Consider the following 15,699-nt stretch of genomic DNA (forward strand, 5'->3'; position numbering starts at 1 on the left):
CACTCAAACTGTGGTTAACCGAAAGAAGCAGAACTGCGCGAGCGCAAATACTAATCCGCGTCAGCAGGCCGGTCGCAAAGACTAATCGCGGCGACAACCTTCACGTCTTTGTACAACATATGCACAAAAAAAAATTAAAACACAATTCCGCCCGACACTAAAAAACACAAACATAACCCCAAACAAAATTATAACACTGTACAAACATTGCTACTATACCACACGCTAACCCTAAACAAACACACGCTAACCCTAAATTCAAAATGGCGTCGCACCCATCACACAAAGGACCGGCCCGTCCTGAGCCTTGCCGTGCGCTCCCACGTCGGCAGAGAAATCGTGCACATGGGTGCTAGCCTTTCCTCCAGAAGTCTACTCTTTTCTAGCGTTCCTGCCTTCTGCAATCTCACACTTGAACTAGAGACGAACGCACGCCAAAGAACGCCAGGCGACCGCCGCCGCAGAAGCAGGACACACTTTGTCCACGACAGTATGAGCCATTAAAGGCTTTCCCCTTAAAAGTAATTATGGCTGAAAGAAACCTCCGTTGTATTGGCGGCGCTGCAAAACCAAAACGGTCCGAGAGCTAAAGTCCACAAAAGTGGCGACCGATAGCAGTGTATTGTGCAGAAAGCAGAATCTATCAAGTGAGAACAGCTCAGTTACTCACCGATGTAGAACAAAGCCAGACTGCGAAGAGAGACGCATATAGCAGGGAGGTGAGCTAGTATTATATATAGCTATGCATATTTACTTATATTTTGTTGTTCCATTCGTGGCCCTTACTGATTCGTTCATGCGACGACACGCCCCATATTCCCTCATCCTCACTTGCCGAATCCTATAGTGATCCGCAGCGTGGCGCATACTGATTGGTTCATGCGACGACACGCCCCATATTCCCTCATCCTCACTTGCCGAATTCTTGTGATCTGCAGAGTGCGACAGGTAGAGGAAGTTGTGAACGGTGGCTGGTCCTGACCCTGATGGGGCTGGGGTAGGTAGGTCATCGCCGCTTGCGGCGGGGGCCAGTGTAGCCTGCCACCGAGTTTTACCTGTTGTAGGCCGTCATTGCACCCGCCACCGCTTCGGTGGTGGACAACGGCTGTTGCAGCGCGCGTCTTTCTCTCCCACTTCTTTTTCTTTCTTCTCCATTTTCTCTTCTGTCCGCACGAGACAGCGGAGGTGGCTCAGCTACAGAGCCAGTAGCAGGCCCGTGCGACATTGCTTTACGAAATAGGAGAAAGCGAAAAAAAAATGAATAAGATGAAATAATAATAACTGGTTCACAGGAAGGGAAAGGCACAATATATCTGTCACGCTTGTTTCTGTGGATACCTGAACCGCGCCGTAAGGGAAGGGAGGAAGGTCGGAGTGAAAGCGGAAAGAGAGAAAGAGGAGCCAGTAGTGGAGGGCTACGGAGCAATTTCGACCACCTGGGGATCTTTAACGTGCGCTGAAATCGCACAGTACACACGGACGCCTCTTCGTTTCGCCTCCATTTAAACGCAGCCGCCGCTGTCGGGATCGGACCCGTAAACCATAAATATTCAGAGGATGTCCACAAATGGTCCTAATGCCCAATGTCACTTGTCGATAATGTGTGAATATTGAGAGTATTATTCGATGAAGATAATCATTTAAGGGATATTCTGAAGATATCCCTTAAATGGGATATCTTCTATTTAAGGGATATTCTGAAGATATCCCTTTGAGCACTCCTCAAGTTGTGCTCAAAGTCACAAACGCCCGAGTTCCGAAACGAGAACCAACAATAGAACGCTATCATCTGGCAGCCTAGTTGGCCTAGTGGCCACGGTTATCACCACCGGCCGCGCCGCTAGGGCCCCCGGTCATTTTGGAATACGCCTCCGTTTGTGGCCCCGGTATATTCTAGGCACTATAGCCCCGGCTAGCCCTGTCCCAGCAAGAGCAACCATTTCTGTTTCCTTTCAGTGTGTACCGAAATAATCTTGATGCACGGTGATTGTGAGATCTTGGCTTCGTCGCAGCTTCTATTCATGGCCTCTCCCGATGGTATGCCTTGTGCCTCATGAAAAGGTGAGTAGCACTTACTTGAGTGCACCCGCTTGTAAAAATGTGTGCTGGCAAAAACCGGTTGCTCCACAAGGGTGCTGATATATGGAATCAAACTGACTTTATTTATGAAGATAGTCCACAGCATGACTTTGATGTGGCCAGGGCATGAATTTCGATCAGCACCGCCACAGCCAAAGTAATAAAATGCGGGAGAGAATCGAAATTAATGGTGGCCCAACAGCGCAAAACATGCACAGACCAAGAAAGAAACGAAACGAGACACACGAACAGCGGTGAACTTACAGCTGATTTTTTTATTGGGAAGAATCACATCATATATATGCACACGAAGAAACAGCGCACATGCGCAATGTCAACGACCTCAAGTTTTGGTAAAAAGGAAAAAAAACCATTTAAAAGCACGAGTGCATCGGCAGAACTGCTGCCCACTGTGCAGCATATTCATTTCCCGAGGAGATAATGTGACAAAAGGCGTACTCACGCACCCTTTACTTTTTCTGGTGTGAAAAGGTTTGGCTACTTCGCTGGTGCACTGGTAAGAATGAACGATCAAAACAGCACTGTCATCAAAAAATGACGTGCATTCGCACGTGAATCAATGCTTCGCTAGGTTAGTTTCTTTCTTTTTCAGCGAATTAGCGTGCTCCATGAGCCGCACTTTAATGCATTGCACAGTCTGGCCTATGTAGGTAAGGCCACAGGACAGAGCGATTTGATATACTATGCCAGTCTTGCAAGGAACATATCTATTTCATGATTTATATTGCACATATTTCTTCTGCGCCCCTCGTGCATTCCTTGAACCGCGGCTCCCACTCTTTCTAGTTTGTTAGGAGAAGGAAACAGAACTTTTACCCTATGCTTGCCTCCTACTCTTTTAACTCGGTGCAACAGCGTGTGTACATATGGCATGACTACTACCTTTCTTCTTCCTTACTCCGAACCCCTTTCCCGCCCTCACATGCTTGAAGACGATTTTAGTGCGCGGAGGACTTTGTCTGCACTTGAGACGAGAACTGAGTTCAGGAAACCAGCTTCCCTGCATTTGTCCGCCTGAGTTAAGAGACTGGACATCATTTTACGATGACAAGATTTTTTCACTGCCATGCCTAAGCATCCCGTAACAATGCTACTTTTTACGAGCTTTGAATGAAAGGACCTGTAATTCAGAAGGGGCTTTTCACTCCTAGGTGAATACTGCCAACAGACATGGTGGGGTTGGAAAGACAACTTTAAATCGGGAAATTGTAAGTCTGTTTTTTAAGGGACTTCATGCGTGAGCCTTAGTCCCGACCCATTACGTGCAAAAACATCAAGAACATTTGGCACAAATTCAGGATTCACAGAGCTAGCTAGCACCAGAAAATCTTCCACGGAACGGAAAATGTGCATGCAACAACTGGCTAAATCATTCTCAACTTTCATATCAACCCTGCTTAGATAAATGTCGCTGAGGATGGGAGCTACCTTGGCACCTATGCACACACCAGATTTTTGCGTATAAAGTCGACCATCTCGCTCACCAAACGTGTTACTCAGGTAGTAAGATAACATTTCCAAAAAGGATCCGGTTAAGGTTCCACACTCATTTTGGAACCAGCATTCATCATAGTCCTCCGTAATACATTGCTGAACATACTGGATGAGTTGAGAGTGTGGAAGAGATTATACAAATCAACCACATCTACGCTAAAACCAGCACTGTATACCAAGCTCTCATTTTGGAGCAAATCAGCAACTGCCTCAGAATTAGGAAAGAGAAATTGATCCTTTACGCGAAGTGACGACAAATGTTTGCAAAGATAGTAGACACAACCAACTGCAATGAATTGCGGAATTCATACTTTCATTCATTATACTTTCTGTGTTGTAACAAAATCCTTCACGTCTTACCTTTCCCAGGAGTGGGCATTTATTGCATTGTTCTCATTTCCAGGTCCTTCCCTGTATTTGGTGCGTGTGCTGAAACAGGGATCCTTTGGAGGCAACCTGCAGCTTTCTTCTGTGCTTTTGATTCTGCCTTAGTTTCCATCGGATAGCTGTGACTGGTACGTGTGGGCAAAGGCGTTTCATATTTGCAGACCAGCATATGTATGGTCCAGTGCTTGTCAAGCCAACAATTTTTTTCTGTACAAAGTATGATGCTGCTGCAGTTCCACAAAAAAAAATATTTTTACAATTTTTAGACAGCTTACCTTCAAGTTCTTCGATTTTGTGATGGTGTATATATGTTATGCTACCACTGTTTTTTTTTTTTTTCCTGTCATGCTGATGCGTCAAGGATAATGCTAGGCTGTTATTGCTAGCATGATCTGCTAAGGTAAAGGTGCCGGTTTCATTCTACACCAACTGATACAGGTTATAGGCTCGACCATCCTCAATTTCTTTTTAAAAAATCATAGCAAATTGTATTGCTATGAAGAATATTATCCCAGCTTGATTTTGGTTTGGCGAAAAAATATTTTCCGCCCGTGACCACCATCTTAAAGGAGTATAGACACCAAATTTTGGTGGTATTTTTGTAAGACATTCCTGTATACGGATTGCCACGTGGTTTTCGCCTACGACTGCTAAATAATTCTCAGTTCAATTTTCTTTTCTCGCCAGTTTCGGTTTCAGCAGCTGAGAGATGGCTGTGACATCACAATCAAGTCCAAGCCATGCACGGCATGAAAAAGCCGCAGTATAATAGCCAGCTCTTCACTTGTGATTCCGGTTCTTTAGGCAGGCTGGCTTCAGCGTTGTAGTGAATTTAAACATCACAGGATATCACAATTTTTTTTTCACCCGTCACGTGACCTAGACTTAACTTTGGAGTCACAGCCATCACACGGCTTTTGAAACCGAAACGGGTGAGGAAAGAAATTCAATGATAAATTGTTTAGCGGTCATAGGTGGATATCACCTGGTGCTTTCTGTACAGTAATACCTTGCGCATCATTACAGCTAATAAAACACGAACCCAAAAATTGGGTGTCTATAGGTCTCCGCCATGTTTAAAACAAACAGCAATCAAGGTGGCGCGGCAGTCGTCTATGGCCCCAGAGCAGGCGGAAAGCACGGGAGCGGCACTGTGGTGCCACCCCACTGCTGTGGCCATGCTTGCCAAGAGCGTGTTATTGTGATATACAGGCACCTTTTTGGCAGATAAAATACCCACACGCTGTGTGAGTACTTCTTGAACCTCAGTAGTGAGTACAAAAGCAGTACTTGGAAAAACTTCACGTACACAGCATGCATTGCCTTGTCCTGCACACCGTACCAGACCACGAGCGGGTTCAAAGCTCACGAGCGAAGTTGTTGCTGCCTTGAAAATGAGCAGCGTTGATTGATATCTATTTGCTATTTGCCCAGCACATTAGCCGCGGAATGCATCGAGGATTGCAAAGCTTTGGGTGCGTACAACAACTTTCAGTCGGGTAAGTGGAATGTGATTTTTCTCGCTCGTAAACAGCGCACGCAAACCAGGTAGGAAGTACTCCGCTCAAAACGTCATTGCATTCTCGGATGATTCTTCATTCCGAGCACCAAATGAGCGTTGTTGGTAAGCATGGCAACAGTAGCAAGGGCATTGTGCCTTGGCACCGTACAGGTTTGCTTATCCTTGCATTATTCCTTTAAATCACCACGCTGCACGCCTATCTGTTCTGTTCGTGGGAGGTTATTGGTGTCAGCGTTTATAATTTCTTCATGGATATTCAAGCTTTTAGCTTGCATTACAAGCTGCAGCATCCACATGCTGGTTCTGCAGTTAGGGCTACCCAGTTCAGTCCCGGCCGCCGTGACCACGTTTCTATGTAGGATAAACTCGTAATGCGACAGTGTGCCATGCAGTACATAGTTGATGTAAAGATCCTCAAAATCTGAAACAGCTAGGGGCCCATATGTCGCTCGGGACGCTCAACCCCACAACTCTCATTCAAAATTAGCTGCAGTGAATACCACTCAAACCCCTGAGTAATATAATAAAATTCAGCTCCAATTGAGCAAATCAGTGGCTGTCAGCGCATGCACATTTCATCACAAAATTTAAAATAATTTTAGGTGAACAAAGCTAATGTTAGCCATACAATATAACCACGGAGGAGTGCAACGCAGATCGCTTGCGCAGCAGCTCACTCTGCACATAATACATACAATTAGAAAGTGAAAAACAAAAATTTGCTTGAGGAATTGTTTACATTATAAACAGGTCTACGCATTAATATACTGGCTGCCTCGTCAACATTTTACGTGCACTCACAAAATGCCATTACGTGTCATAAAGAAGGCCAAACTCGAATTATTCATGACTTTTGAGCTCGTAACCGCTCTGGCGTAAAGGTGTCGGTATCCAGCCTTCGCGCCTCACTGCGATGGCCCACTGTTGACGGCGACCTTCGTCCATAAGAAACCTGTGCAAGCTTACTAAACTTTGCGTTCTTTATTTTCCAGTACATGCCACGGTGATGCAACTAGTCAGCATGGTGCTTTGTTTTTTATTTTTTCGGCTGCAGCAAACCATCACACAATCACAGTAGCCGAAAGCAACTGAAGCATTGTTTTTCCTACCATGCGAAAGTCTGTAATTACGACAGCGCCACCGCATCTTCATGACGTAGCCAGAGTGAAGGTGGTCTATACTCTTTTAAGTTTGTAATTGATAGCAAAACCTAGTCACTCAGATAAATTTGTAAAAGAATTACCTTTTTGATGCATCACTATAAACAAACATTTTCATATTAATAAAATGCATTGTTCTTTTGATGTGCAGGAAATAAACAAACTCTGCCTTATTTTTGTTCAAATAAAAATCATAAAATATTGTCACGGACAATAGAGCTAGACGTGCCTAAAAGACAGGGAGAAGCTGTACCAGCAGCCAGTGTTCCGCACAGAGCGCGCGAGCAGACTTCAGTGTCTTTTTCTCCCAGGCACCACCTAAGAATCTCGGGAACATCAGGGGGCATTACTCCTCCTCCTAAAAAAAAAAAAAAACGAAAGCAGAGGCTGATCGCGAGCGATCGGCCTTATATTGGTTCAAATATAAATCGTAAAATATGGTACAAAAAGCTGAAATTTTGAAATGTTTATCAAATTTTATATTCTTATGGTACTAGACACTAGACTTGAGTTCCAGAGTGCCTGGGTTCGAATCCGACTGCCGGCAGCTGCGTTTCGATGGATGCAAAGCGGAGAGGCATCTGTGTGCTGTGCGATGTCAATGCATGTTAAAGGTCCCCAGGTGGTCAAAATTACTTCGTAGCACTCCACTATGGGGCCTCTCTCCTTCCGCTTTCGCTCCCATCTTCCTTCCCTTGCAGCGCGATTCAGGTGTCCACGGAAAAACTTTTCCTTTCCTGTAAACCAATTATTACTATTATAGTACTCAATCTATTTCTCCAACTGTTTTAGAAGACAGAAAGCCTATAAAAGAGATCAAACAACTTAAGGTGCACCTGCAAAAACATAATAAAAGAGATCAAACAATTTAAGGTGCACCTGCAAAAATATTCTAAATCCGAGAAAATTACCTTATTGAGGTTTATACTTCGTCATTTATGTAATGAAGTGGCCCTATTAAAAATATGAAAGATACTAGTTTGCACAGCCATTCATTGCCATTTAATTTTGAAAGTTTAATCAGGGTGCTTTTAAGTGAGAAAATAATTTCTCAAGTTGAGCCTTTGCAGGCAGCCACGGTGTTGCTCTGTGCCTGCTCATCGCAGCAGCCCACTTTCTGCTGGCTGCGAACTAGCAGTCCACTGCTTGAGTGCAATGGTGCTTTAGGCCTGGGCACTGTCCGCTTTAAATGTGCAAATTTTTTGCAGTTATATATGTATATATATATATATATATATAAATATTACATGACACAGTACCATTCAATGGCATTTATTTTTTAGAGCTTAATCTAATTTGTGCTTTAGATGAAAAAAAAAAAAAAAAAAAACATTTCCATTCAGCGATCGCTTTGAACCCTGGCGTTGCTCTGTGCTTGCTCTTCACTGCAGTGGATGCCGGAGCTGACGTCAAGGAGACATGTACCAACACCTTGTGGGGGTTCTCACGGGACTCTGGCTCTGTGCTCAGAACCGAACGCCCCGCCGCTAGCTCTGACCACATCCGTGGCAGGGAAGAACGAAACACTGAGGCAGAGCCACCGGACTGGGCTGTTTATTGGGAGTGCCCAATTTTTATCCTTGGTCATAGCAGCATTCGCGCGCTCTGGCGTCGCGGCGTCGTCTCCCCCGGATGAGATGCTGTGCATTGATATGAGAGGGTAGGGGGAAGGAGGGGCCGCCCGGCACGCTACGCCAGTTCTCTCGCCCCTGCCCTCTCTGCCACTGCTTCAGGGGAAGGAGAGAGCTGAGATATCGCGCGGGGAATCTAAAATTCCAACACCCTCCTCCCTTAATCGTGACCTCCACCTGGGTGCCATTTTCCCAATTGGAGTCGCACGGCTGGTCCTTCAGCAGGCCCATGTAATACAGGAATCAGGGCAGGGGTCGGGACTTGGGTTGTTGGACTCCACTCCTGGTGCCGCTGCCAAAGCAAGGAAGGCCACCCCCTATGCCGAGCGGGCCCCGCATGCAGGCCGTACATCTGACTCGTTCTGTTGAAATCCCTGTCGCCGCAGTCGCGAGGAAACACAAGGGGGCGAATTATCATGGCTCGCCTACCCGTCATGGGGTACCAGTACGCCCGTGGTACACAGCTCGCCCACGGCTGCGCCGACTTCCCGCAGGTCGTAAATCGTCATCAGACTCCATCCCGATAGGAGCTCCATACTGTTTTTGTTGAATGCCAGTCTCTGTGCTCGACCTCGAACCGAATACGGCACCTGCATTTGATAGCCCTCCTCGCAGCTGCGGGCAAAGAACAGTCTTCTGTGCAGCTTTTTGATCTGCATCTCAAATTACTTTGCGGGGAATTCTGATCCTTGTGCCATGGTTCAGCTTCATTTAAATTTTTCTTTGTGTCCGTGGCCTTCTTTCCTTTATTGTCGAAGCTGGCAGTGCCCAAGCCTAATGCAGCATTTTATTGAAGCAGTGGAGTGCTGGTTCTGTGTATATTTGCAGCCGGCAGAAAGTATCCTGCAGTGAAGAGCATGTAAGGAATTTACGGCGTTGTAGCAGAGCACCAGAACAAGAGGACCAGCGTGGCAGGCTTCTCGAACCGAACAGCCCATGCCGTGCTTGCTCACTGAGCACGCGTCGTTCAGCCTTATTTTCTTCTTTTGCTGGTGTGAACGCCTATCTTAGCGCCTCCGCTTTACAGCGGCGCTGTGCGCTACAGGGCCCCCCGACCAAATAGAGCGGCGAAATGTACGCGCCAACGGGGCAGGGATGGCCTCAGCGGCAGGCACGTCGACAGATAAGACAGCAACATCCGAGTGGAGCTCCTGGGGAGGTGTCTCCATGTATTTGGGTTTAAGGCGATTCAGGGAGATTACCTCTTCACGACCATCCAGCAGGATAGTCGCTGACTTTGTGGTCTTGTTGAGGACGCGGTACGGGCCATCATAGGGTGGGGCTAAGAGGCGCCTTTACAGTGTCTAGCCTTAGAAAAACATGTGTCGAGGAAGCAAGGTCTGGGTGCACAAAGATCTGACGGTCAGATGATCGAGGTGGGACTGGGTTTAGGTGTTGAATGCAGTCCCAGAGGCGTTAAAGGTACTGCAGGGGCTGGGACGAGGAAGCCGAAGGAACGAATAAGTCTCAGAGATGACTTCGGCCACCGAACAGCCAAGGTCGTGACGAAAAATGGTTCGTAGGCTAAGAAACACCACAGGAAGGTGACCAGCCCCGTGCTCGCGATCTAGGCGAGCAATGAGGGCAGTCTTGAGCTGACGATGGCGCCGCTCAACCATGCCGTTGGCACAAGGATGGTATGCTGTGGTGCGGCAGTGTTTAGTGCCGAGCAGACAGGTAAGGGAAGTGAAGAGGATGCATTCAAACTGGCGGCCACGATCCGTGGTAACAGCCAGAGTGGGAAATCCATGCTGAAATGAAGGCTTTGGCAACTGTTTCCGCAGTAATGTCCAGAATGGGCACTGCTTCGAGCCGACGAGTGAAGCGGTCAATCATCATCAGAATGTGCCGGAAGCCATTAGATGGAGGTGGTGGTCCAACCAAATCAAGGTGAACGTGGTCAAAGCAACAACCAGGTGGCAGGAAAGACTGGGGCGGAGTCCTTGTATAGTGAGTCATTTTGACTAACTGGCAAGCAAGACACGAGCGGGCCCACTGGCGAACATCTAATGTTTGGCCAGACGTACCGCTGGGTAATGAGGCACCATGTGGCTCTGATGCTGGGATGGCAGATGTCGTGAAGGGAATGGAAAATGGCAGGAGGAAAGACCCCCGGGATGGATGGACGCGGTAGAGCCGATGACAAGTCGCACCAGAGCAATCCGGTCACAAGCGGATGAGGCACGAGCTGCAGACGGAGGGCACGGGGGTGGTCACGCAGGGCCTGAAGCTCAGGGTCTTAGTTATGTTGTTAAAAATTTAGAAATTTCATCTTTTTGTACCTTTCTTCTGTGACTTATACCTAAAAAAACGCTAAGTTGGTTTAATTTGCTGCATTCAAAAGTGCAAGTCCTGCACCGCGATAACCTTTGCACATGCGCAGTTCAGCTGCCCCTCCACGCGCAGAGAGAAAAGAGCGTGCGCAGTTTAATTTAAAGGCGTTGGAGCCTAAATGTTTTATGAATTTGTGAAGCCTCTTCGTAGACAATACGACATGTGAGCAATATTTCTTTTTACACAAGCAGTATCTAGAGTGGCAGGGAGTACTCAGGAGGAGAGATGAAATGCTGGTGTCACCGTTAGCGACTGATTTCTCAAGTGAAATGTACATGTCAGTATTGATTTTGTGAGTGCAGATCCCAAAAGTTATGCTGCACGGCCATTCATTTCAGAGTGGTGGCAAATTGGCCATTTTAATGAGTTTGGTTCAACTGGTGGGAAGATTTTTTTTTAATCCAGGTTTTCTGTGATAAAGGAGCCTTTGTTGCCGTGCGGTTTTTCGTCCATAGCTCATCATCATCATCATCATTAGCTGGACTATACCCAATGCAGAACGAAGGCTTCTCTCATAATCCTTCAGTTAACCCGGTCTTGTGCTAGCTGCACCCACTTGACCCCTGAAAACTTACTTACCTCGTCCACCCACCTGACTTTCTGCCGCCCCCTGCCACGCTTGCCTTCACTTGGAATTCAATTTGTTACTCTTAGCGACCATCGGTTATCCTCTCTTTGCAATATATGTCCTGCTTGTGGCCATTTGTTCTTGATTTCGACTAGAATGTCATTATTTAGAGTTGATTTCTTGGACCCACTCTGCATGCTTCCTATCTCTAGACTACACTTACCATTTTCCATTCCGTAGCTCTATGCATCTACTTCAACTTAAGTATAACCCGTTTAATTAGCCTTCACATTTGAGCCCCATAGATGAGTACTCGTAAGATGCAACTGTTATTTACTTTTCTCCTGAGTTATACCGGTAAGCTACTAGTCATGACCTGCGAGAACTTGCCAAATGCGCTCCATCCTAGACTTGTTCTACAGGTTTTCCTTCTGAATTTAATCCTAGTGCCAGCGGAAATAATCTGAGCGCCAACTGATACAATCTGCGCACCGTGTAATTTAATTTGAGTGCCAGGCATTTAATAAAAGCGGCAGTGTATTTAATCCGAACGCTAACTCGAATAATGACAGTGCCAAACAATTTAATCAGAGTGCCAATGCAGTTAATACAAGCGCCAGCGGATTTAATTCATATGTGAAAAATGAATGCGGTAGAGGGCTCTAAAGCACAAAGCATGAATTCCAGAAATAAATCGAAATTGAGATCACTTCGCAGACCATGCGACGCTTAGGTGTCACATCTGCATGCACTATTTCGCTTTGTTCTTGTATCGTGCAAAAAACCAAGAACCACGCGCAGCTGAAAAACTGCAGTTTATGACACACCTCTTGCAGCTTTTAGTTTAGACTTATGACAAGTGAATAAATATGACTGTCATCTTCTAATCGGCTGGTCAAGCACTGCTTATTATGGGTTGTCATATGCACTGAATCTGCATGCCGATGGCATTTCGGCCTTCACTCGACAGCCTGCTGTTTTTACGAAATGGCAACCGGTGCAGAAATGTATTTGTGTTTCTAATAATGATTCAACGCCACTAACAGAAAAGAAGGATTAGCATAAAGCAGAGTTGGTTCAGGCAAGAAGATATGGAGCCAGAGAAACATATCTCATTTTACCGCTTTCTCAATTTTACACGGCCACTACCACGGAAAGAGAGAGCGCACACCGTTGCATTCAGTCTGGCTGTGACATGGCAAAGTGGCTGTAACTATGTACAGCAGAGCTTACAACCCAAACAGCAGTGCTTAATTTTATTTTCTGGGAGACATTAGGTTTAAAACACTTGCATCAAGGCAATGTTTTTCATAATACTGATTTAAGGCTATCCTATAAGTTGACGCTTCGCTGATTTGGCGCATTGTCTGAAAGATTATCTCAATTTCGATTTATTTCTGGAATTCATGTTTCGTGCTTTGGAGCCATCTATTGCATTCATTTTCCACATATGGATTAAGTTGGTTTGCACACGGATTAAATTTGCCAGCGCTTGTATTAATTGCTTTGGCACTCAGAGTAAATTAGTTGGCGCTGGCATTATTTGAACTCGCGCTCAAAATAAATATGCTGGCGCTTTAATTAAATGCTTAGCACTCAAATTAAATTACATGGCACGCAGACTATATCAGTCAGCGCTCAGATTATTTGCACTAGCACTAGGATTAAATTCGGGGGAAAACCTGTAGTTATTGCCCTTTCATGGTCCGGATCTGCGGTTGTTACCTGTCCTAAGCAGACACATTCGCCGACAACATCCAGTGCTTTGTTACCTGCAGTGTGGAAGTACTGCTCCATTCACTCCGTTTGCTTCATTCTGCTCCAAACTGCTTCATTCTGCTCCATCCTGCCCCAAAACGCAATATTGTTCCAAAACTCCAAAACTTGATGTTTTGCCATGATGTTTTGATGCCTTGTTATTGTGCCATAAAATTTAGCGAAACATGATTTTTGCTTAACATTAATTGTATTGGGCCATTAATTGCGCCAGGTACAAGAAATGCGGTTCGATGCAATTTGATTAGGTGACTGTGAGAAGTGCAGCAGGGCAGTGGCATGTTGTGCTATAGGCCTTTTCACGAGCCTCGGCGAAACTGGTTTGACTGGGCTGTGGGGCGGGTTTGGAAGAGATAATTCTCAACTTCTCCTGTGCGAGCAGCACAGCCCAGTATTCAATATGGCAGCTCCCATGACCACTTTTTGAAACGGTCTATAGACCAGAGCAATGAGGGTAAATTGAACACTGCCATTTTGAGAGCGTTCTAGCACCATCTATAGGTGCCGCAGCGAAACTATGGCTCTGGATTGTCAAACGAGGCAGCCGTGGGTGTCTAGCTCTAGTGCTTCTATGTTTCTTTGAAGTTTTCAGAACTGGCTGCTGATAAAATTGTCAAAAGTTAATTTCTGCCTCACAGCAAGGCTATTCTTTACATCTTGCGAGGGCAGAGGCAAGTACAGTGTCCACAAGTGAAGCGAGTAGTTCCTATAAGCGCATGGTACCGTTGCATGCAGGCTTGCTATGGCTGTGACTTTTCTTATTTGATTTGCACCCCCAAGTAATGTCCCATGTACAAGCAAAACCTTTGCAGTCCGCAATATGTTTTACCTTTGCGTGGTGACTGCAAAAAATCTGCCGCAGCCCACACCTCACAAAACAGACCGCATGCCGCTACTGCGAGTGAATACTTCTCACTGGCGATGATTCCCCGGTGTCTCTTTTGTTTTGTTTTTTCGTTCCAGCAGGGTTGAAGAATGAATCAGCAGCACATCAACCAAACAGGAGATATCAAGGTCTTATTTTTGTGACTGGTTGGCATTGCTTATCATGGCTGTTAAAAAAAAAAAGGCACTTCCTTGCTGAAATGAAAACGGAGACATCAGGGAATCGGAGCAAATGAGACATGTTTACTCGCACTTGCGGCATGCCACCTGTTTGTGCGGTGCGGACTGCAACAAATTTTTGCAGACACCACGCGAGGGTAAGATATATTGCGTACTGCAAAGGTCTTGGTAATATGTGGCATATTATTGGGCATGCAAATCAAAGTGGAAAAGTCACAACCGTAGTATTTTTCGCATAGAAAGGTACCATGCACTTAACCGAACCAGTCGCTCCACTTGTGGACGCTGTGCTTGCCTCTGCCATTGCGAGATGTGGAGAACAGCCTTGCCATGAGGCAGAAATGCACTTTTGACGATTTTGTGAGCAGCAAGTTGTGAAAACTTCAAAGAAACGTAAAGGCGTAAGCGCTATGAATACCCATGGCCACCTCGTTTGGTAGTGCAGAGCAGTCATTTCGCTGCAGCACCTCTAGGTACCCTTACAGCGCGCTCAAAATGGCGGCGATCAATTTACCCTTCGTATTCTGGTCTATAAGGGTCGTCATAGTCTAAACGATGGCAGCACACCGGTGGTGGAGGTACAGTGCACCTTGGCTGGGCCTGCCTGATCATTTGGTTGATTAAAGTCTAAGGTTGCCCTGATTCTATATTTGATCCCAGATATATCAAATGCACATATATCATATTCCTATATCGAACTCTCAAAATATCCCCCTGAAAATCCCACATTAAAGTTTAGCAGCGTTGTTCATGTCCATCAAATTGCGTGTCGTGCCCTCCAAAGGATTGTTTTAACAGCTCACCGACGATCATTTTTCATGCATGGAGCCGGGTTGTACAGTCTTGGCAGCTGCTGCCTGCCAAGATTTCCGGCGCCTGCGAAGCGGCATTTGGAAGTGTGCCCAGTGTACTCTCCTTTTCGGCACTAGGTGGGAGGTGACATTCAGTGCGTGTGTACGCCTTGTGGGTCATCGCCGCACCCTTGGTGAGCAGTGTGTTGCCGGCAGGCAACGCACCGCTGCCATACATGTACCATATTCATGCTTCTGGGTTATAGAGAGCCTCATCTGTTGGTATGCTTTATATGAAATTGCCTAGGTATCTAACTATTTCGTGATCCCCTTCAAGTTCAATATATATAACTGTAGTAGCAATGACCTTAGTAAATTCCGTATACGCAACAGGTAGTATGTTGATTGGTCTGTAATTTTTCGAGTCCTTAGCATCCCCTTTCTTAAAGATTAAAATAATGTCAGCATTCTTCCAAAACTCCGGTGACAATGTCCAGACATTGCATGTGCAGGATGGCCATTTTTCAAGCACAATATCCCCACAGTCCTTCAACAAATCTGCAGTTACCTGAGCCTCCCCAGCTGCTTTCCCCCTTTTCATAGCTTCTAAAGCTTTCTTAACCTCTTCCTTTGTCACTGACGGAACGTCTGATTGCTCTTAACTATTGCTAATCTCATTATCAGCCTCGTTACTAGGCTACTGCACAGATCAGTGTAGAACTCCTCGGCTACCTTGGCATGCATACATCGGATTTTCACCTACTTAATTTCCCGGGTTAAGTGGAGAAATATGGGAGAGGCCTTCGCCCTGCAGTGGGTATAGTCAGGCTTATGATGATGATGATGAATTTCCCCTTCACCTCTTTCAGGC

At 45.9% G+C, this 15,699-nt stretch overlaps 1 long non-coding RNA gene across 8 annotated transcripts in view; it reads left to right on the top strand.

Moving 5' to 3' along the window:
• The first annotated feature begins 1,847 nt into the window (after positions 1–1,847).
• LOC146204649 (uncharacterized) overlaps positions 1,848–15,699 on the top strand; it is a 44,282-nt gene continuing 30,430 nt past the window's right edge. For 2 of the 8 annotated variants that reach the window (XR_014703981.1, XR_014703979.1), the window contains exons 1-2: positions 1,849–2,061; positions 3,998–4,109. This is a non-coding gene — a long non-coding RNA (uncharacterized LOC146204649). Of the gene's footprint in view, positions 2,062–3,997; positions 4,110–4,144; positions 5,229–5,249; positions 5,481–12,813; positions 15,136–15,699 lie in introns of those variants that run through there. The other 6 variants (XR_014703980.1, XR_014703986.1, XR_014703983.1 and 3 more) reach the window with 6 other exon arrangements.

Source organism: Amblyomma maculatum, chromosome 1 (assembly GCF_055883805.1).
Source record: "Amblyomma maculatum isolate TAMU_Amacu chromosome 1, ASM5588380v1, whole genome shotgun sequence".
NCBI classification, from domain to species: domain Eukaryota; kingdom Metazoa; phylum Arthropoda; class Arachnida; order Ixodida; family Ixodidae; genus Amblyomma; species Amblyomma maculatum.